General features: G+C 55.3%; 1 protein-coding gene across 6 annotated transcripts in view; it reads left to right on the forward strand.

The window, feature by feature from the left end:
- Positions 1 to 21,715, forward strand: part of sick (sickie) — a 1,048,559-nt gene that overhangs the window by 602,761 nt on the left and 424,083 nt on the right. The gene's annotated exons all lie outside the window — the stretch shown is intronic.

Here is a 21,715-nt window from a genome sequence, read left to right on the forward strand (position 1 = left end):
GGCTCCGCTGCCGTTCATTATGCCAGCGTTCCCATACTGCCCCTCGCGCTCGTGCCCCTGCTGTCCCTTTCGCCATCGTCTTCTTCCACAGCTGGCTCCGCTGCCGTTCATCATGCCAGCGTTCCCATACTGCCCCTCGCGCTCGTGCCCCTGCTGTCCCTTTCGTCATCGTCTTCTTCCACAGCTGGCTCCGCTGCCGTTCATTATGCCAGCGTTCCCATACTGCCCCTCGCGCTCGTGCCCCTGCTGTCCCTTTCGTCATCGTCTTCTTCCACAGCTGGCTCCCGCTGCCGTTCATCATGCCAGCGTTCCCATACTTCCCCTAGCGCTCGTGCCACTGCTGTCCCTTTCGTCACCGTCTTCTTCAACAGCTGGCTCCGCTGCCGTTCATCATGCCAGCGTTCCCGTACTTCCCCTAGCGCTCGTGCCACTGCTGTCCCTTTCGTCATCGTCTTCTTCCACAGCTGGCTCCGCTGCCGTTCATCATGCCAGCGTTCCCATACTGCCCTTCGCGCTCGTGCCCCTGCTGTCCCTTTCGTCATCGTCCTCTTCCACAGCTGGCTCCGCTGCCGTTCATCATGCCAGCGTTCCCATACTTCCCCTAGCGCTAGTGCCACTGCTGTCCCTTTCGTCACCGTCTTCTTCAACAGCTGGCTCCGCTGCCGTTCATTATGCCAGCGTTCCCATACTGCCCCTCGCACTCGTGCCCCTGCTGTCCCTTTCGTCATCGTCTTCTTCCACAGCTGGCTCCGCTGCCGTTCATCATGCCAGCGCTCCCATACTGCCCCTCGCGCTCGTCCCCTGCTGTCCCTTTCGTCATCGTCCTCTTCCACAGCTGGCTCCACTGCCGTTCATCATGCCAGCGTTCCCATACTTCCCCTAGCGCTAGTGCCACTGCTGTCCCTTTCGTCACCGTCTTCTTCAACAGCTGGCTCCGCTGCCGTTCATTATGCCAGCGTTCCCATACTGCCCCTCGCACTCGTGCCCCTGCTGTCCCTTTCGTCATCGTCTTCTTCCACAGCTGGCTCCGCTGCCGTTCATCATGCCAGCGTTCCCATACTGCCCCTCGCGCTCGTCCCCTGCTGTCCCTTTCGTCATCGTCTTCTTCCACAGCTGGCTCCGCTGCCGTTCATCATGCCAGCCTTCCCATACTTCCCCTAGCGCTCGTGCCACTGCTGTCCCTTTCGTCACCGTCTTCTTAACAGCTGGCTCCGCTGCCGTTCATTATGCCAGCGTTCCCATACTGCCCCTCGCGCTCGTGCCCCTGCTGTCCCTTTCGTCATCGGCTTCTTCCACAGCTGGCTCCGCTGCCGTTCATCATGCCAGCGTTCCCATACTGCCCCTCGGGCTCGTACCCCTGCTGTCCCTTTCGTCATCGTCTTCTTCCACAGCTGGCTCCGCTGCCGTTCATCATGCCAGCGTTCCCATACTTCCCCTTGCGCTCGTGCCAGTGCTGTCCCTTTCGTCACCGTCTTCTTCAACAGCTGGCTCCGCTGCCGTTCATCATGCCAGCGTTCCCGTACTTCCCCTAGCGCTCGTGCCACTGCTGTCCCTTTCGTCATCGTCTTCTTCCACAGCTGGCTCCGCTGCCGTTCATCATGCCAGCGTTCCCATACTGCCCCTCGCGCTCGTGCCCCTGCTGTCCCTTTCGTCATCGTCCTCTTCCACAGCTGGCTCCGCTGCCGTTCATCATGCCAGCGTTCCCATACTGCCCCTCGCGCTCGTGCAGCTGCTGTCCTTTTCGTCATCGTCTTCTTCCACAGCTGGCTGCGATGCCGTTCATCATGCCAGCGTTCCCATACTTCCCCTCGCACTCGTGCCCCTGCTGTCCCTTTCGTCATCGTCTTCTTCCACAGCTGGCTCCGCTGCCGTTCATTATGCCAGCGTTCCCATACTGCCCCTCGCGCTCGTGCCCCTGCTGTCCTTTTCGCCATCGTCTTCTTCCACAGCTGGCTCCGCTGCCGTTCATTATGCCAGCGTTCCCATACTGCCCCTCGCGCTCGTGCCCCTGCTGTCCCTTTCGTCACCGTCTTCTTCCACAGCTGGCTCCGCTGCCGTTCATTATGCCAGCGTTCCCATACTGCCCCTCGCGCTCGTGCCCCTACTGTCCCTTTCGTCATCGTCTTCTTCCACAGCTGGCTCCCGCTGCCGTTCAGCATGCCTGCATTCCCATACTGCCCCTCGCGCTCTTGCCCCTGCTGTCCTTTTCGCCATCGTCTTCTTCCTCAGCGGGCTCCGCTGCCGTTCATCATGCCAGCGTTCCCATACTGCCCCTCGCGCTCGTGCCGCTGCTGTCCCTTTCGTCATCGTCTTCCTCCACAGCTGGCTCCACTGCCGTTCATCATGCCAGCGTTCCCATACTACCCCTCCCGTTCGTGCCCCTGCTGTCCTTTTCGCCATCGTCCGCTGCCGTTCATCATGCCAGCGTTCCCATACTGCCCCTCGCACTCGTGCGCCTGCTGTCCTTTTCGCCATCGTCTTCTTCCACAGCTGGCTCCGCTGCCGTTCATCATGCCAGCGTTCCCATACTGCCCCTCGCGCTCGTGCCCCTGCTGTCCCTTTCGTCATCGTCTTCTTCCACAGCTGGCTCCGCTGCCGTTCATCATGCCAGCGTTCCCATACTGCCCCTCGCGCTCGTGCCCCTGCTGTCCCTTTCTTCATCGTCTTCTTCCACAGCTGGCTCCGCTGCCGTTCATCATGCCAGCGTTCCCATACTTCCCCTAGCGCTCGTGCCACTGCTGTCCCTTTCGTCACCGTCTTCTTCAACAGCTGGCTCCGCTGCCGTTCATCATGCCAGCGTTCCCGTACTTCCCCTAGCGGTCGTGCCACTGCTGTCCCTTTCGTCATCGTCTTCTTCCACAGCTGGCTCCGCTGCCGTTCATCATGCCAGCCTTCCCATACTTCCCCTAGCGCTCGTGCCACTGCTGTCCCTTTCGTCACCGTCTTCTTAACAGCTGGCTCCGCTGCCGTTCATTATGCCAGCGTTCCCATACTGCCCCTCGCGCTCGTGCCCCTGCTGTCCCTTTCGTCATCGTCTTCTTCCACAGCTGGCTCCGCTGCCGTTCATCATGCCAGCGTTCCCATACTGCCCCTCGCGCTCGTGCCCCTGCTGTCCTTTTCGTCATCGTCTTCTTCCACAGCTGGCTCCGCTGCCGTTCATTATGCCAGCGTTCCCATACTGCCCCTCGCGCTCGTGCCCCTGCTGTCCCTTTCGTCATCGTCTTCTTCCACAGCTGGCTCCCGCTGCCGTTCATCATGCCTGCATTCCCATACTGCCCCTCGCGCTCTTGCCCCTGCTGTCCTTTTCGCCATCGTCTTCTTCCTCAGCTGGCTCCGCTGCCGTTCATCATGCCAGCGTTCCCATACTGCCCCTCGCGCTCGTGCCGCTGCTGTCCCTTTCGTCATCGTCTTCCTCCACAGCTGGCTCCACTGCCGTTCATCATGCCAGCGTTCCCATACTACCCCTCCCGTTCGTGCCCCTGCTGTCCTTTTCGCCATCGTCCGCTGCCGTTCATCATGCCAGCGTTCCCATACTGCCCCTCGCACTCGTGCGCCTGCTGTCCTTTTCGCCATCGTCTTCTTCCACAGCTGGCTCCGCTGCCGTTCATCATGCCAGCGTTCCCATACTGCCCCTCGCGCTCGTGCCCCTGCTGTCCCTTTCGTCATCGTCTTCTTCCACAGCTGGCTCCGCTGCCGTTCATCATGCCAGCGTTCCCATACTGCCCCTCGCGCTCGTGCCCCTGCTGTCCCTTTCGTCATCGTCTTCTTCCACAGCTGGCTCCGCTGCCGTTCATCATGCCAGCGTTCCCATACTTCCCCTAGCGCTCGTGCCACTGCTGTCCCTTTCGTCACCGTCTTCTTCAACAGCTGGCTCCGCTGCCGTTCATCATGCCAGCGTTCCCGTACTTCCCCTAGCGCTCGTGCCACTGCTGTCCCTTTCGTCATCGTCTTCTTCCACAGCTGGCTCCGCTGCCGTTCATCATGCCAGCGTTCCCATACTGCCCTTCGCGCTCGTGCCCCTGCTGTCCCTTTCGTCATCGTCCTCTTCCACAGCTGGCTCCGCTGCCGTTCATCATGCCAGCGTTCCCATACTTCCCCTAGCGCTAGTGCCACTGCTGTCCCTTTCGTCACCGTCTTCTTCAACAGCTGGCTCCGCTGCCGTTCATTATGCCAGCGTTCCCATACTGCCCCTCGCACTCGTGCCCCTGCTGTCCCTTTCGTCATCGTCTTCTTCCACAGCTGGCTCCGCTGCCGTTCATCATGCCAGCGCTCCCATACTGCCCCTCGCGCTCGTCCCCTGCTGTCCCTTTCGTCATCGTCCTCTTCCACAGCTGGCTCCACTGCCGTTCATCATGCCAGCGTTCCCATACTTCCCCTAGCGCTAGTGCCACTGCTGTCCCTTTCGTCACCGTCTTCTTCAACAGCTGGCTCCGCTGCCGTTCATTATGCCAGCGTTCCCATACTGCCCCTCGCACTCGTGCCCCTGCTGTCCCTTTCGTCATCGTCTTCTTCCACAGCTGGCTCCGCTGCCGTTCATCATGCCAGCGTTCCCATACTGCCCCTCGCGCTCGTCCCCTGCTGTCCCTTTCGTCATCGTCTTCTTCCACAGCTGGCTCCGCTGCCGTTCATCATGCCAGCCTTCCCATACTTCCCCTAGCGCTCGTGCCACTGCTGTCCCTTTCGTCACCGTCTTCTTAACAGCTGGCTCCGCTGCCGTTCATTATGCCAGCGTTCCCATACTGCCCCTCGCGCTCGTGCCCCTGCTGTCCCTTTCGTCATCGGCTTCTTCCACAGCTGGCTCCGCTGCCGTTCATCATGCCAGCGTTCCCATACTGCCCCTCGGGCTCGTACCCCTGCTGTCCCTTTCGTCATCGTCTTCTTCCACAGCTGGCTCCGCTGCCGTTCATCATGCCAGCGTTCCCATACTTCCCCTTGCGCTCGTGCCAGTGCTGTCCCTTTCGTCACCGTCTTCTTCAACAGCTGGCTCCGCTGCCGTTCATCATGCCAGCGTTCCCGTACTTCCCCTAGCGCTCGTGCCACTGCTGTCCCTTTCGTCATCGTCTTCTTCCACAGCTGGCTCCGCTGCCGTTCATCATGCCAGCGTTCCCATACTGCCCCTCGCGCTCGTGCCCCTGCTGTCCCTTTCGTCATCGTCCTCTTCCACAGCTGGCTCCGCTGCCGTTCATCATGCCAGCGTTCCCATACTGCCCCTCGCGCTCGTGCAGCTGCTGTCCTTTTCGTCATCGTCTTCTTCCACAGCTGGCTGCGATGCCGTTCATCATGCCAGCGTTCCCATACTTCCCCTCGCACTCGTGCCCCTGCTGTCCCTTTCGTCATCGTCTTCTTCCACAGCTGGCTCCGCTGCCGTTCATTATGCCAGCGTTCCCATACTGCCCCTCGCGCTCGTGCCCCTGCTGTCCTTTTCGCCATCGTCTTCTTCCACAGCTGGCTCCGCTGCCGTTCATTATGCCAGCGTTCCCATACTGCCCCTCGCGCTCGTGCCCCTGCTGTCCCTTTCGTCACCGTCTTCTTCCACAGCTGGCTCCGCTGCCGTTCATTATGCCAGCGTTCCCATACTGCCCCTCGCGCTCGTGCCCCTACTGTCCCTTTCGTCATCGTCTTCTTCCACAGCTGGCTCCCGCTGCCGTTCAGCATGCCTGCATTCCCATACTGCCCCTCGCGCTCTTGCCCCTGCTGTCCTTTTCGCCATCGTCTTCTTCCTCAGCTGGCTCCGCTGCCGTTCATCATGCCAGCGTTCCCATACTGCCCCTCGCGCTCGTGCCGCTGCTGTCCCTTTCGTCATCGTCTTCCTCCACAGCTGGCTCCGCTGCCGTTCATCATGCCAGCGTTCCCGTACTTCCCCTAGCGGTCGTGCCACTGCTGTCCCTTTCGTCATCGTCTTCTTCCACAGCTGGCTCCGCTGCCGTTCATCATGCCAGCGTTCCCATACTGCCCTTCGCGCTCGTGCCCCTGCTGTCCCTTTCGTCATCGTCCTCTTCCACAGCTGGCTCCGCTGCCGTTCATCATGCCAGCGTTCCCATACTTCCCCTAGCGCTAGTGCCACTGCTGTCCCTTTCGTCACCGTCTTCTTCAACAGCTGGCTCCGCTGCCGTTCATTATGCCAGCGTTCCCATACTGCCCCTCGCACTCGTGCCCCTGCTGTCCCTTTCGTCATCGTCTTCTTCCACAGCTGGCTCCGCTGCCGTTCATCATGCCAGCGTTCCCATACTGCCCCTCGCGCTCGTCCCCTGCTGTCCCTTTCGTCATCGTCTTCTTCCACAGCTGGCTCCGCTGCCGTTCATCATGCCAGCGTTCCCATACTTCCCCTAGCGCTCGTGCCACTGCTGTCCCTTTCGTCACCGTCTTCTTCAACAGCTGGCTCCGCTGCCGTTCATTATGCCAGCGTTCCCATACTGCCCCTCGCGCTCGTGCCCCTGCTGTCCCTTTCGTCATCGTCTTCTTCCACAGCTGGCTCCGCTGCCGTTCATCATGCCAGCGTTCCCATACTGCCCCTCGCGCTCGTGCCCCTGCTGTCCTTTTCGTCATCGTCTTCTTCCACAGCTGGCTCCGCTGCCGTTCATTATGCCAGCGTTCCCATACTGCCCCTCGCGCTCGTGCCCCTGCTGTCCCTTTCGTCATCGTCTTCTTCCACAGCTGGCTCCCGCTGCCGTTCATCATGCCTGCATTCCCATACTGCCCCTCGCGCTCTTGCCCCTGCTGTCCTTTTCGCCATCGTCTTCTTCCTCAGCTGGCTCCGCTGCCGTTCATCATGCCAGCGTTCCCATACTGCCCCTCGCGCTCGTGCCGCTGCTGTCCCTTTCGTCATCGTCTTCCTCCACAGCTGGCTCCACTGCCGTTCATCATGCCAGCGTTCCCATACTACCCCTCCCGTTCGTGCCCCTGCTGTCCTTTTCGCCATCGTCCGCTGCCATTCATCATGCCAGCGTTCCCATACTGCCCCTCGCACTCGTGCGCCTGCTGTCCTTTTCGCCATCGTCTTCTTCCACAGCTGGCTCCGCTGCCGTTCATCATGCCAGCGTTCCCATACTGCCCCTCGCGCTCGTGCCCCTGCTGTCCCTTTCGTCATCGTCTTCTTCCGCAGCTGGCTCCGCTGCCGTTCATCATGCCAGCGTTCCCATACTGCCCCTCGCGCTCGTGCCCCTGCTGTCCCTTTCGTCATCGTCTTCTTCCACAGCTGGCTCCGCTGCCGTTCATCATGCCAGCGTTCCCATACTTCCCCTAGCGCTCGTGCCACTACTGTCCCTTTCGTCACCGTCTTCTTCAACAGCTGGCTCCGCTGCCGTTCATCATGCCAGCGTTCCCGTACTTCCCCTAGCGCTCGTGCCACTGCTGTCCCTTTCGTCATCGTCTTCTTCCACAGCTGGCTCCGCTGCCGTTCATCATGCCAGCGTTCCCATACTGCCCCTCGCGCTCGTGCCCCTGCTGTCCCTTTCGTCATCGTCCCCTTCCACAGCTGGCTCCGCTGCCGTTCATCATGCCAGCGTTCCCATACTGCCCCTCGCGCTCGTGCAGCTGCTGTCCTTTTCGTCATCGTCTTCTTCCACAGCTGGCTGCGATGCCGTTCATCATGCCAGCGTTCCCATACTTCCCCTCGCACTCGTGCCCCTGCTGTCCCTTTCGTCATCGTCTTCTTCCACAGCTGGCTCCGCTGCCGTTCATTATGCCAGCGTTCCCATACTGCCCCTCGCGCTCGTGCCCCTGCTGTCCTTTTCGCCATCGTCTTCTTCCACAGCTGGCTCCGCTGCCGTTCATTATGCCAGCGTTCCCATACTGCCCCTCGCGCTCGTGCCCCTGCTGTCCCTTTCGTCACCGTCTTCTTCCACAGCTGGCTCCGCTGCCGTTCATTATGCCAGCGTTCCCATACTGCCCCTCGCGCTCGTGCCCCTACTGTCCCTTTCGTCATCGTCTTCTTCCACAGCTGGCTCCCGCTGCCGTTCATCATGCTTGCATTCCCATACTGCCCCTCGCGCTCTTGCCCCTGCTGTCCTTTTCGCCATCGTCTTCTTCCTCAGCTGGCTCCGCTGCCGTTCATCATGCCAGCGTTCCCATACTGCCCCTCGCGCTCGTGCCGCTCCTGTCCCTTTCGTCATCGTCTTCCTCCACAGCTGGCTCCACTGCCGTTCATCATGCCAGCGTTCCCATACTACCCCTCCCGTTCGTGCCCCTGCTGTCCTTTTCGCCATCGTCCGCTGCCGTTCATCATGCCAGCGTTCCCATACTGCCCGTCGCACTCGTGCGCCTGCTGTCCTTTTCGCCATCGTCTTCCTCCACAGCTGGCTTCGCTGCCGTTCATCATGCCAGCGTTCCCATACTGCCCCTCGCGCTCGTGCCCCTGCTGTCCCTTTCGTCATCGTCTTCTTCCACAGCTGGCTCCGCTGCCGTTCATCATGCCAGCGTTCCCATACTGCCCCTCGCGCTCGTGCCCCTGCTGTCCCTTTCGTCATCGTCTTCTTCCACAGCTGGCTCCGCTGCCGTTCATCATGCCAGCGTTCCCATACTTCCCCTAGCGCTCGTGCCACTGCTGTCCCTTTCGTCACCGTCTTCTTCAACAGCTGGCTCCGCTGCCGTTCATCATGCCAGCGTTCCCGTACTTCCCCTAGCGCTCGTGCCACTGCTGGCCCTTTCGTCATCGTCTTCTTCCACAGCCGGCTCCGCTGCCGTTCATCATGCCAGCGTTCCCATACTGCCCCTCGCGCTCGTGCCCCTGCTGTCCCTTTCGTCATCGTCCTCTTCCACAGCTGGCTCCGCTGCCGTTCATCATGCCAGCGTTCCCATACTTCCCCTGCCGCTAGTGCCACTGCTGTCCCTTTCGTCACCGTCTTCTTCAACAGCTGGCTCCGCTGCCGTTCATTATGCCAGCGTTTCCATACTGCCCCTCGCACTCGTGCCCCTGCTGTCCCTTTCGTCATCGTCTTCTTCCACAGCTGGCTCCGCTGCCGTTCATCATGCCAGCGTTCCCATACTGCCCCTCGCGCTCGTCCCCTGCTGTCCCTTTCGTCATCGTCTTCTTCCACAGCTGGCTCCGCTGCCGTTCATCATGCCAGCGTTCCCATACTTCCCCTAGCGCTCGTGCCACTGCTGTCCCTTTCGTCACCGTCTTCTTCAACAGCTGGCTCCGCTGCCGTTCATTATGCCAGCGTTCCCATACTGCCCCTCGCGCTCGTGCCCCTGCTGTCCCTTTCGTCATCGTCTTCTTCCACAGCTGGCTCCGCTGCCGTTCATCATGCCAGCGTTCCCATACTGAACCTCGCGCTCGTGCCCCTGCTGTCCTTTTCGTCATCGTCTTCTTCCACAGCTGGCTCCGCTGCTGTTCATTATGCCAGCGTTCCCATTCTGCCCCTCGCGCTCGTGCCCCTGCTGTCCTTTTCGCCATCGTCTTCTTCCACAGCTGGCTCCGCTGCCGTTCATTATGCCAGCTTTCCCATACTGCCCCTCGCGCTCGTGCCCCTGCTGTCCTTTTCGCCATCGTCTTCTTCCACAGCTGGCTCCGCTGCCGTTCATCATGCCAGCGTTCCCATACTGCCCCTCGCGCTCGTGCCCCTGCTGTCCTTTTCGCCATCGTCTTCTTCCACAGCTGGCTCTGCTGCCATTCATCACACCAGCGTTCCCATACTGCCGCTCGCGCTCGTGCCCCTGCTGTCCTTTTCGCCATCGTCTTCTTCCACAGCTGGCTCTGCTGCCATTCATCATACCAGCGTTCCCATACTGCCCCTCGCGCTCGTGCCCCTGCTGTCCTTTTCGACATCGTCTGCTTCCACAGCTGGCTCCGCTGCCGTTCATCATGCCAGCGTTCCCATACTGCCCCTCGCGCTCGTGCCCCTGCTGTCCTTTTCGCCATCGTCTTCTTCCACAGCTGGCTCCGCTGCCGTTCATTATGCCAGCTTTCCCATACTGCCCCTCGCGCTCGTGCCCCTGCTGTCCTTTTCGCCATCGTCTTCTTCCACAGCTGGCTCCGCTGCCGTTCATTATGCCAGCGTTCCCATACTTCCCCTCGCGCTCGTGCCCCTGCTGTCCTTTTCGCCATCGTCTTCTTCCACAGCTGGCTCCGCTGCCGTTCATTATGCCAACGTTCCCATACTGCCCCTCGCGCTCGTGCCCCTGCTGTCCTTTTCGCCATCATCTTCCACAGCTGGCTCCGCTGCCGTACATCATGCCAGCGTTCCCATACTGCCCCTCGCGCTCGTGCGCCTGCTGTCCTTTTCGCCATCGTCTTTTTCCACAGCTGGCTCTGCTGCCATTCATCATGCCAGCGTTCCCATACTGCCCCTCGCGCTCGTGCCCCTGCTGTCCTTTTCGCCATCGTCTTCTTCCACAGCTGGCTCCGCTGCCCTTCATTATGCCAGCGTTCCCATACTGCCCCTCGCGCTCGTGCCCCTGCTGTCCCTTTCGTCATCGTCTTCTTCCACAGCTGGCTCCCGCTGCCGTTCATCATGCCTGCATTCCCATACTGCCCCTCGCGCTCTTGCCCCTGCTGTCCTTTTCGCCATCGTCTTCTTCCTCAGCTGGCTCCGCTGCCGTTCATCATGCCAGCGTTCCCATACTGCCCCTCGCGCTCGTGCCGCTGCTGTCCCTTTCGTCATCGTCTTCCTCCACAGCTGGCTCCGCTGCCGTTCATCATGCCAGCGTTCCCATACTACCCCTCCCGTTCGTGCCCCTGCTGTCCTTTTCGCCATCGTCTTTTTCCACAGCTGGCTCTGCTTTCATTCATCATGCCAGCGTTCCCATACTGCCCCTCGCGCTCGTGCCCCTGCTGTCCTTTTCGCCATCGTCTTCTTCCACAGCTGGCTCCGCTGCCCTTCATTATGCCAGCGTTCCCATACTGCCCCTCGCGCTCGTGCCCCTGCTGTCCCTTTCGTCATCGTCTTCTTCCACCGCTGGCTCCGCTGCCGTTCATCATGCCAGCGTTCCCATACTGCCGCTCGCGCTCGTGCCCCTGCTCTCCCTTTCGTCATCGTCTTCTTCCACAGCTGGCTCCGCTGCCGTTCATCATGCCAGCGTTCCCACACTGCCCCTCGCGCTCGTGCCCCTGCTGTCCCTTTCGTCATCGTCTTCTTCCACAGCTGGCTCCGCTGCCGTTCATCATGCCAGCGTTCCCATACTGCCGCTCGCGCTCGTGCCCCTGCTCTCCCTTTCGTCACCGTCTTCTTCAACAGCTGGCTCCGCTGCCCTTCATTATGCCAGCGTTCCCATACTGCCCCTCGCGCTCGTGCCCCTGCTGTCCTTTTCGCCATCGTCTTCTTCCACAGCTGGCTCTGCTGCCGTTCATCATGCCAGCGTTCCCATACTGCCCCTCGCGCTCGTGCCCCTGCTGTCCTTTTCGACATCGTCTGCTTCCACAGCTGGCTCCGCTGCCGTTCATCATGCCAGCGTTCCCATACTTCCCCTCGCGCTCGTGCCCCTGCTGTCCTTTTCGCCATCGTCTTCTTCCACAGCTGGCTCCGCTGCCGTACATCATGCCAGCGTTCCCATACTGCCCCTCGCGCTCGTGCGCCTGCTGTCCTTTTCGCCATCGTCTTTTTCCACAGCTGGCTCTGCTGCCATTCATCATGCCAGCGTTCCCATACTGCCCCTCGCGCTCGTGCCCCTGCTGTCCTTTTCGCCATCGTCTTCTTCCACAGCTGGCTCCGCTGCCCTTCATTATGCCAGCGTTCCCATACTGCCCCTCGCGCTCGTGCCGCTGCTGTCCCTTTCGTCATCGTCTTCCTCCACAGCTGGCTCCGCTGCCGTTCATCATGCCAGCGTTCCCATACTACCCCTCCCGTTCGTGCCCCTGCTGTCCTTTTCGCCATCGTCCGCTGCCGTTCATCATGCCAGCGTTCCCATACTGCCCCTCGCACTCGTGCGCCTGCTGTCCTTTTCGCCATCGTCTTCTTCCACAGCTGGCTCCGCTGCCGTTCATCATGCCAGCGTTCCCATACTGCCCCTCGCGCTCGTGCCCCTGCTGTCGCTTTCGTCATCGTCTTCTTCCACAGCTGGCTCCGCTGCCGTTCATCATGCCAGCGTTCCCATACTGCCCCTCGCGCTCGTGCCCCTGCTGTCCCTTTCGTCATCGTCTTCTTCCACAGCTGGCTCCGCTGCCGTTCATCATGCCAGCGTTCCCATACTTCCCCTAGCGCTCGTGCCACTGCTGTCCCTTTCGTCACCGTCTTCTTCAACAGCTGGCTCCGCTGCCGTTCATTATGCCAGCGTTCCCATACTGCCCCTTGCGCTCGTGCCCCTGCTGTCCCTTTCGTCATCGTCTTCTTCCACAGCTGGCTCCGCTGCCGTTCATCATGCCAGCGTTCCCGTACTTCCCCTAGCGCTCGTGCCACTGCTGTCCCTTTCGTCATCGTCTTCTTCCACAGCTGGCTCCGCTGCCGTTCATCATGCCAGCGTTCCCATACTGCCCCTCGCGCTCGTGCCCCTGCTGTCCCTTTCGTCATCGTCCTCTTCCACAGCTGGCTCCGCTGCCGTTCATCATGCCAGCGTTCCCACACTTCCCCTAGCGCTAGTGCCACTGCTGTCCCTTTCGTCACCGTCTTCTTCAACAGCTGGCTCCGCTGCCGTTCATTATGCCAGCGTTCCCATACTGCCCCTCGCGCTCGTGCCCCTGCTGTCCCTTTCGTCATCGTCTTCTTCCACCGCTGGCTCCGCTGCCGTTCATCATGCCAGCGTTCCCATACTGCCGCTCGCGCTCGTGCCCCTGCTCTCCCTTTCGTCATCGTCTTCTTCCACAGCTGGCTCCGCTGCCGTTCATCATGCCAGCGTTCCCATACTGCCCCTCGCGCTCGTGCCCCTGCTGTCCCTTTCGTCATCGTCTTCTTCCACAGCTGGCTCCGCTGCCGTTCATCATGCCAGCGTTCCCATACTGCCGCTCGCGCTCGTGCCCCTGCTCTCCCTTTCGTCACCGTCTTCTTCAACAGCTGGCTCCGCTGCCGTTCATTATGCCAGCGTTCCCATACTGCCCCTCGCGCTCGTGCCCCTGCTGTCCCTTTCGTCATCGTCTTCTTCCACAGCTGGCTCCGCTGCCGTTCATCATGCTAGCGTTCCCATACTGCCGCTCGCGCTCGTGCCCCTGCTGTCCTTTTCGTCATCGTCTTCTTCCACAGCTGGCTCCGCTGCCGTTCATCATGCCAGCGTTCCCATACTGCCGCTCGCGCTCGTGCCCCTGCTCTCCCTTTCGTCATCGTCTTCTTCCACAGCTGGCTCCGCTGCCGTTCATCATGCCAGCGTTCCCATACTTCCCCTAGCGCTCGTGCCACTGCTGTCCCTTTCGTCACCGTCTTCTTCAACAGCTGGTTCCGCTGCCGTTCATTATGCCAGCGTTCCCATTCTGCCCCTCGCGCTCGTGCCCCTGCTGTCCCTTTCGTCATCGTCTTCTTCCACAGCTGGCTCCGCTGCCGTTCATCATGCCAGCGTTCCCATACATCCCCTAGCGCTCGTGCCACTGCTCTCGCTTTCGTCATCGTGTTCTTCCACAGCTGCTTCCAGTGCCGCTCATCATGGCAAAAAAAGGCGATTCAGGCACTCGAAACCACGACCTTCGGTGGGAGACGAACCCACGACGTTTGGTATTAAGACGAAGTTGGTTAAGCCACTGTTAATTAATATATAGTTAATTAAGGTACTCGAACCCACGAGCTTTGGTGATAGCCTAATTTATGACCTTTTGTGTTAAATAGGGCGAAGTTAATTAAGACACAGTTAGTTCAGGTAGCGTCAATTAAGTCACTCAAACTCACGACATTTGGTGAGAGAAAACAAGCAATAAGTAAGAACGCATTCGAATGAGAATGCCAAGTAAATTAATTAATGTCTCTTGAGCGAGCAGGCGTTCGCTTTCACCCTCTTTGGCGCATGCTAAAGTGACTGTCATTTTTGAGAAAAGCGTGGAAAATGGAATAGAACGTTGCGAAACAGGAGTACAGATGTGTCTCGCGGCGTTGGTTTAGTCAAAGGTTCAAGTGATCTCCCGCGCACGCTGCATAGCTACCCGGCTCCATTGCTACAGCGAACTCTGTGTTCATTTTTAAGTGGATAGCGTTTCTCTTTTGGGGTTGGGGAGGAGGGTCTCTTTCGAGTGTTTTCGTCGTAGCTCGCGGTTAGGTACGTCGTTTGCCTTTGGTCGGACTCTGTAAGGAAAAACGTTCGTTTGCTTACTCTTGCTCTCTCTCTCGATCACTCCCTCTATCGCTCTTTGGGTCGCTTGCTCGTGCTTTTGTGAAAAGCAACTTGCGGTAGGTGGGGAACGATCCCACATCTTCGCATTACGACATGGGATCGTTGCCCACCTGCGGCAAGTTTTTTCATCCACTTTCATTCCCATTAATTTGTCATTTCTTTAATTCAGTCATAAAATACAAGTAATTTCCCTTATGTTGCGCGTGGTGGTTTTCTTGGTTCGTTTTTCATTATAGACAGCTGATCTTTTTCTCTCAGAAGTGTTTGTATGTGACTAAGATTTGTAACTTACGGTATACAGGCCTTGTTATGCTGAATCTTCGAGCCTTAGCCTATACCCTAGACATCACTAACTCTTGATGTCATAATAAAACTCGTTTGATTTGATTTCTACGAAGCAAAAACACCTTTGTGCTCTGCTTAGGGTCCACTTTGAATGACCCTAAACAGTCAAAATTAATCTACAGCCTACACTCTCGGGTGTAGGCTGTGGCGTGTAGACGGATGTCGACTATGTAGCAGCGTGTGGAGGGCGTTGGCTGCCGAGAATGGCTGCACCCCACCACCGCCTTTCGGCAGAGATTAAAAGGGGACTGGAGAGAATAATAATTTAAGCCGCATTTGTGAATCAACCTTCTACGCACCAAACAAGCCTCTATCACTGTAATAGGAGGCTCGGTGGGCGAGAAAAGAATCGAGAGGCGAGTGGCAACGTCGCGGTGAAGCTCTGGCACCAGCTCGCCGTGTGTGTGTGTGTGAAAACTTTTATTGTACTGAGGTCCGGAGGCTCGACTTCTCAAGCCAAGGCGGGCCGCTCCCACGTTGGCACTGTCAGGCCAAGCCTTTCAGCGACATCATGGGCCCTCTGGACTGCCCTTAGTTGGTCCTGAAACAATGGGCTTTGAATCCTTTTCTCCCACTGTGTCCATTCTTCAACGAGGTTGGGGAGAGTCGCGGGGCACCCCGCCAGCATATGTCTGATTCCAATGATGCCATTACAATCATTACATTCCATCTTAATCTCCCTCTCTGGATATATTTTATTAATGGTGTACGGTGTGGGATATGTACCCGTTTGCAATAAGCGCAGTGAGACTGCCTGAGCCCTGTTCAGTTTTGAATGTGGCAATGGGAATTGTCTGCGTCCTAAACAGTAATGTTTGGTAACATCATTGTATGTTAATAAATGATCTCTGGATTCCCTCGCTTGATGGTGAACGGCTCGGTTGTGACTGTCACGGTTAGCAAGTCCTCGTGCCAAGTCATGAGCAACCTCATTGAGGTTTACCCGAGTCTCGTCCACTTTCCCCATATGCGCAGGAAGCCATCGGATTTCAGTTGTCATAATCACAATGTTTTCAAAAAGTTTAGCTGCAACTCCAGCTACGTAGCCTTTATCAAAACACTTTACAGCGGTTTTCGAATCACTGTAAATGAAGGCCCACTTATTACTCCTGATGGCTAGAGCAATTGCCGCTTGTTCCGCCACAGTGGGGTCCTTGGTAAAAATTGTGAGAGCGTCTTGCACCTTCCCTTGATAATTTGATACAATGGCCGTATAGGCTTCTTTACCGTTCACCCAGGCGGCATCAACTATAGCTGCCAGTTGGTTCTGCTGCTCTATTTCCTTCAAGAGTGCTTTAGCTCTTGCCTTTCTCCTTTCGACATGATATTCTGGATGCATGTTTCTGGGGAGAGGGTTGGTTCTGATCTTGCTCCTAACTTCAGTCATTAATTCTACTTCAGCCTCTATTGGACTCCTCGATGTATTCAGTTCTACACCTATTGCCTGTAATATGTTCCTGCCAGCTCGTGACTTTGTCAATCTTTCGTGTTGCGCTAGCTGTTGGGCCTCCACAATTTCTTGCATTGTATTGTGCACCCCTAGACTCATGAGTTTGTCGGTTGCAACGTTACTGGGTATACCTAGGGCTACTTTAACGAGCTTCCTGAGCATCACATTAAGTTTGTTAAGTTCTGCCTGCTTCCATTTGAATAATCCAGCCACATAAGTGAAGTGACAGAGAGCAAAGGCATGTATTATCCTCAAAGCGCTGTCTTCTCCCAGGCCTCTGTGTCTATTGGTAATTCTCCTTAGTAACCTAATGACCTCATCTGTTTTATTCGAGATATGTTGTATTGTTCTGTAGTTAGTATTGTTTCCGTCTATGTGATACCCAAGAACCTTGATTTTTTCAACTAGCTTGATTGCGGATCCTTCATGAGTATATAAGCACACTCTTGGCTCATCTTCCGGAATGTAACCTCTTGGTTTACGACCTTTTCTGCAATGTTTAATGACTAAGAGTTCTGATTTGGCTGCCGAGCATTTCAACCCCATGGCTTTCAGTGTGTTCTCTACAACGTATAAACTTTCCTGTAATCTGTTCTCTGTCTGTCCTATATTGCCCTTGGCACTCCATATGGTTATGTCGTCGGCATATATCACATAACGTATACCCTCAATTTTCTCCAGATTTCTTGCAACCTTGGACATTGCTAAATTGAATAGCATGGGTGAGAGCACAGCCCCTTGTGGAGTGCCCCTATTTCCCAAATTCTTAGCTTCTGATTTAAGCTCACCCAGCATGAGTTGTGCAGTTCTATTTCTAAGAAAGTCCTTAATCATGTTAAAAAGTCTCTTACCCAAACCCATCTCCGAGAGAACGTCAAGTATTGCCTTATGCGTTATACGATCAAAAGCTTTTTCCACATCCAATCCCAAAAGAGCTTTCGTATGCGCTGGGCTAGCCTGCATAAGTTGATGTTTGATCAGCAGCATAGCATCCTGAGTTGACAGCCCTGGACGGAAGCCGATCAAGTTGTATGGGAGGATCTCGTTCTGCTCAACGTATTTCGTGAGTCGATTTAGGATGACATGTTCCATAGCTTTGCCTAGACATGACGTTAAGGAAATTGGACGGAGGTTGTCTAGAGTGAGTTGTTTGCCTGGCTTTGGTATGAGGATAGTATTGGCCACCCTCCATTCCTCTGAGTATACCCCTTTTCTCCAACATTCATTGAAGTGTTCAGTTAGATAATAGATTGATGCATCATCTAGATTTCTTAACATCTTGTTAGTTATTCCGTCAGGTCCAGCCGCCGATCTACCATTAAGACTGTGAAGAGCGGCCCTCACTTCACTCTCAGTGAAGTCCCGGTCAAGTTCTTCACATATGCCTCCCGTATACTCGGGGCTCTCCTCTCCTTCGTTTGGTTGTTTAAGTGGGAGATATTTGGCTGCGAGACTATCCATGATATCTTTCTCTGTTTTATCTTGGCTTTCCTGATGAACCAACTTAGCTATAGCTGTTCTCTTGCTTGTCCTTGTTTCATTATCGTTGAGCAAGTGCTTGAGGAGGTTCCAGCTACCTCCATGTTTGAGTCTACCATCAGCCGAATTACAGATCTCATCCCACTGTTGCTTCACGAGGGTCTTCGAATGATCATCAATTTCTCTGTTTAATTGCGCTATTTTTTTTCTTAGCCTTCTGTTAAGTCTCTGCGTTTTCCATCTCTGTAATATAGCCTGTTTGGCCTCAATCAGATGCGCCAGCCTGCTGTCCATAGCTTCAATATTTTCCTCTGTCCTGATTTCTTTTGTGGCCTCCTTGACGTCCTCTCTGAGCTGGATGACCCATGTCTGAAGGGGCTCCTGCTCGGCATGTGGAGGCCCCACTGTCCCTCTGTTCGCCCTAATTTTTCTGAAGTGATCCCAATCAGTGAATTTGAAGATTCTTGTTTCCTGTCTCGGTATGCGTATGGTTATGTGTATGATGTAATGATCGCTTCCGAGATCCAAGTTTGAATTTTCCCAATTGGCTCCTCTTGAATTGTTCACAAAAGTAAGGTCTGGCGTGGAGTCCCTGCTTGTGGAAGTGCCACAACGGGTGGGATACGCAGGATCAGTAATCAAGCATAATCCCAGATCCATGGCAAGACTCCATAGCTCCTCTCCCTTCTTTGTGTTCCAAGCGTATCCCCATGTATGATAGGGAGCATTAAAGTCCCCTCCAATAATGAGAGGGGAGTTTTTGGCAACCGAAAGCACCTTGTTGAAGAGTGCTCTAAACCTTTGCCTCATGTCGTTAGGACTGCTGTAAATATTCAAGCAGAAAATGCTTTGCGTCTTACCTCTGTTTCTTTTAAGTATAATCTCAACTAGAATAAATTCAAACCTGGAATGTCTAAGATGAATCTCATGCTCAATGTACGGCAACTTTTTGTCAATGAGGGTCGCCAACCCCCTCCCCATTCTTTTGTCTCTACATATAACTTTGTACCCAGTGAGCATAATTTCGTCCGCTAAGGTTTCCTGCAGCATAATTACCTTTGGCCTGGCCTCAGATGACCTGATCACCTGTTGCAGTGCTGCTTTTTTGTGTTGGAACCCACGACAATTCCATTGCCACACGTTAAATCCATGATTACTGTCCATTGTTATTAGGTGAGGATGCCTTTCTATTACCTGCTATTTTCCTCTTTGTGATGGCCCCCGACAATCCAGGAATGGACTTTATACTATCCGCCTCCGATAGCAGATACTCATCGTCGTCATCCCCTCGCGCCTCCATTTTCCTAAGTCTTTTCTCTGCCGTTAGCCTCCATTTCCACAATTTGTCCACTTTAAAGTTGGTCGTTTCCACTGTCTCTCTTAACGCTTTAATTGCCTCTTTTATTTCACTGAGGGCTGAGAAGACTGAATCACCCTCGGAACTCACCGCTCTCTTTTTAGGGGCAGGGGAGCTGGATTCCCCTGGATCGTTGCTTTTGCTCACAGGTCTATCTATCTCTACACTAGCAGGACTTGACTGCTCTTTTTTACGAAGCTCTACTACCTGCCTGGTCAATTCTTCATTAGCTTTTCTTAAAGAGGCTACTTCTTTAATTAATTGCTCTATTCTGGCATCATTGTCATCACCCACAGCCGCCGAGGCGCCCCCAGCAACCCTCGCCATACCTTTGACTTTGTCAGCCCAGGTGGTTCCTGGCGTCGTCTTCTCGCCAGGGATTGAGTCTCTTTGCACGAAGTGCACCTGCGCTTCCCTTGACTTGGAGCGCCTTCTCTCCCTGGATAGCGAACGATGCCTGGATCTGGTGCGACTCCTGGAGCGTGAGTGCTCCCTGTCCTCGGGGCGATGGTTGGGCGCCAGCTGATGCGCCTCCGACTGCGCTCTTGTTGACGACCGAGTCCTGTTGCGCTCTCTTCGACGGAGTCGTACGACGTAAGGGACTTGAAATCTTTTCTTACAAAATTTGTCGCCGGTAGGGTGATCGCCGTCACAAAATTTACACCTAGGTACACACACATGTTCATCTCCTGGGTTGCGAGTTCCACAACCTCTGCACTGAACAAAGTCAGGTGTTGGACACACATCAGAGCGGTGCCCGACCCTTCCGCAGGTGAAGCAGACGTCGAATTGCTTCCTGTAAAGGTAGCATCTCACTAGTGTGGATCCATACCTGACGAAATTGGGCACTTTGAGTCCATCGAAAAGTACTATGACCGATTCCGACGTCTTGATGCGCTTAGCAGCCAGCGCAAGCGGGTTCAAGTCATGCACGATGTTTCTTGTTATCATAGCTTGGGAGTCTCTGATGTCCACTCTTCGGATGACGCCTTTGCATGTGGCATGTGGTGCCGCTTCGTATGCATTTACCTCGTATTCCGCTGCCATGATCTTGAAAGACTTGATTCTGACGTACTTCGCAGCATGTTCGGGCTTAGCTGTGCTGACTACGATGATATTTTGAGTGAAGTTTGGGCAGACAACATCTTCACGGGCCTCGTCTTCCGTTAGGCCGGACGCCTCAATGACTGCAGAACCAATCGTGGTGGTGCTCACCTTGTTCAAATTGAGCCCTCCTCGAGGCCGTATAATGATCTTGCTGTGCTCCTCAGGCAGTTGAGGCATTCTCGAAGCTCTGATAACCCGATTCTTAATCATTCCACCGACGGCGGTTTTCTTGGCGCCATGATCTCGCTGACTGCGTGGCAATGTGCTCTCCTCATCCACAGCCTTTGTGCTAGCTCGTGATCTTCGGCCAGCCACGACTTGCCAGCCGAAGTCTTCCTGAGCATTGTTTCTTTCATTTCCAGAAAAATCTTCATCGTCCATGCTTGTATCCGCCATGCCTGCGGGCAGGTGGGCTTATTAGGCCCAACAAGGGCCCTACTCCTCACTCAAGCTCAAGTCGGCGTCTAGGAGCAGAAAAGGTTCTGTAAAATTGTGAAAATAGGAGCCCCACCTCGAATCTTGGTGTCAGTCGATTCGCCGTCGCTTCGTGGATCCAGTGGTATGCTTCTTTTCGTTGTACTCTCAAAATTGGCGAGCGGAGCATGAAAAAAGAAACGGAGCCGATGCTTCCACGTCTGCACTGCTCGGCGCTTCTTCTTCTTCCCACCAGCTCGCCGTGACGTGATGTATTTTGACGCCACCTGCCAGGGCACAATAAAATTTTATCGACAAATATGGGTCTAGTCGTAATCTGAAGCAGACGAAGAAAAAACTTCGCAAGTTTATGCAGTTACTCTCTGCGCCACATTGACCCAAATCCGAGAAAGCGCTTTGAAATCGGGATGTCACACTAGTGTACGGGCGCTGCACTTCCGGCTCAATATTAAGGAAATGCAAGCTTTAGTTTAATTTTGTTCGTCTAACATTCAACCTCTTCACCACAAAATAAAACAAATTGCTATTTCAATGGATACTTTGCCAATCTGAAGTCATCTATATTTAGTGATCGATATGTACTTTTCTTTAGTGGCCATCTCATGTTTTTCTGTTCAGAATGGTGTGCTGCAACACAAACTAAGCTTTTTCAAACACTCCAAAAGCAGAAAATTGATAGAAAATGTTCGCTTTTCTAAGCGCCGCACCATACTTCGCAACATACAAAATAAGGATCGTCGAAGGAGCTACAACTATCGGCATTGAAAATCTTGAATGGATACCGATTAGATACAGTACTCTTGCACACTAACGTATCTGATGTTCTAATAATCGACCTACTACAGCAAAAGTGACAAAAATATAGTTTCGATAAAATATTTTATCACATTCAACTGATCTGGCGTTTAAGTGACCCTTTAAGCGTCGGCGCTGAGCTATACTCAATACGAAAGTCCCTGTATAAAAACGACCTTAACGATGCAAAGGTGACTCGATGGCATTATTGGACAATGGATGCATCGAGGCATCCTACGCTCTTTGCACTCGAGGAATAGTAGCTTTGAGTCCGGGTCTCTTCCAGGATACGGGGATAACCTTTGCACGTTCGCAATGACATTGGGAGTGTTAGCGTAGATTCGTAGCCGAACTGAGCCGGCGCGAAACGATATCGTGGACCGCAGTGCAATTCAGAATTTTTTTTTTCATTGCATGGTTTGCCACACGGCACACTATGGCTACATAAAGTCGTGCAGTCCTACGTGAAGAAGCTGCATAAGAAGCCTGCGGAACTTACTGTCTATAATTAACTAAGTCTGCCGGTTGGTCTGTCCGCATCCCGGCTTCTCTAAACACTTCCTCTC

The sequence above is a fragment of the Dermacentor albipictus genome, chromosome 8 (assembly GCF_038994185.2).
Source record: "Dermacentor albipictus isolate Rhodes 1998 colony chromosome 8, USDA_Dalb.pri_finalv2, whole genome shotgun sequence".
Lineage (NCBI taxonomy): Eukaryota > Metazoa > Arthropoda > Arachnida > Ixodida > Ixodidae > Dermacentor > Dermacentor albipictus.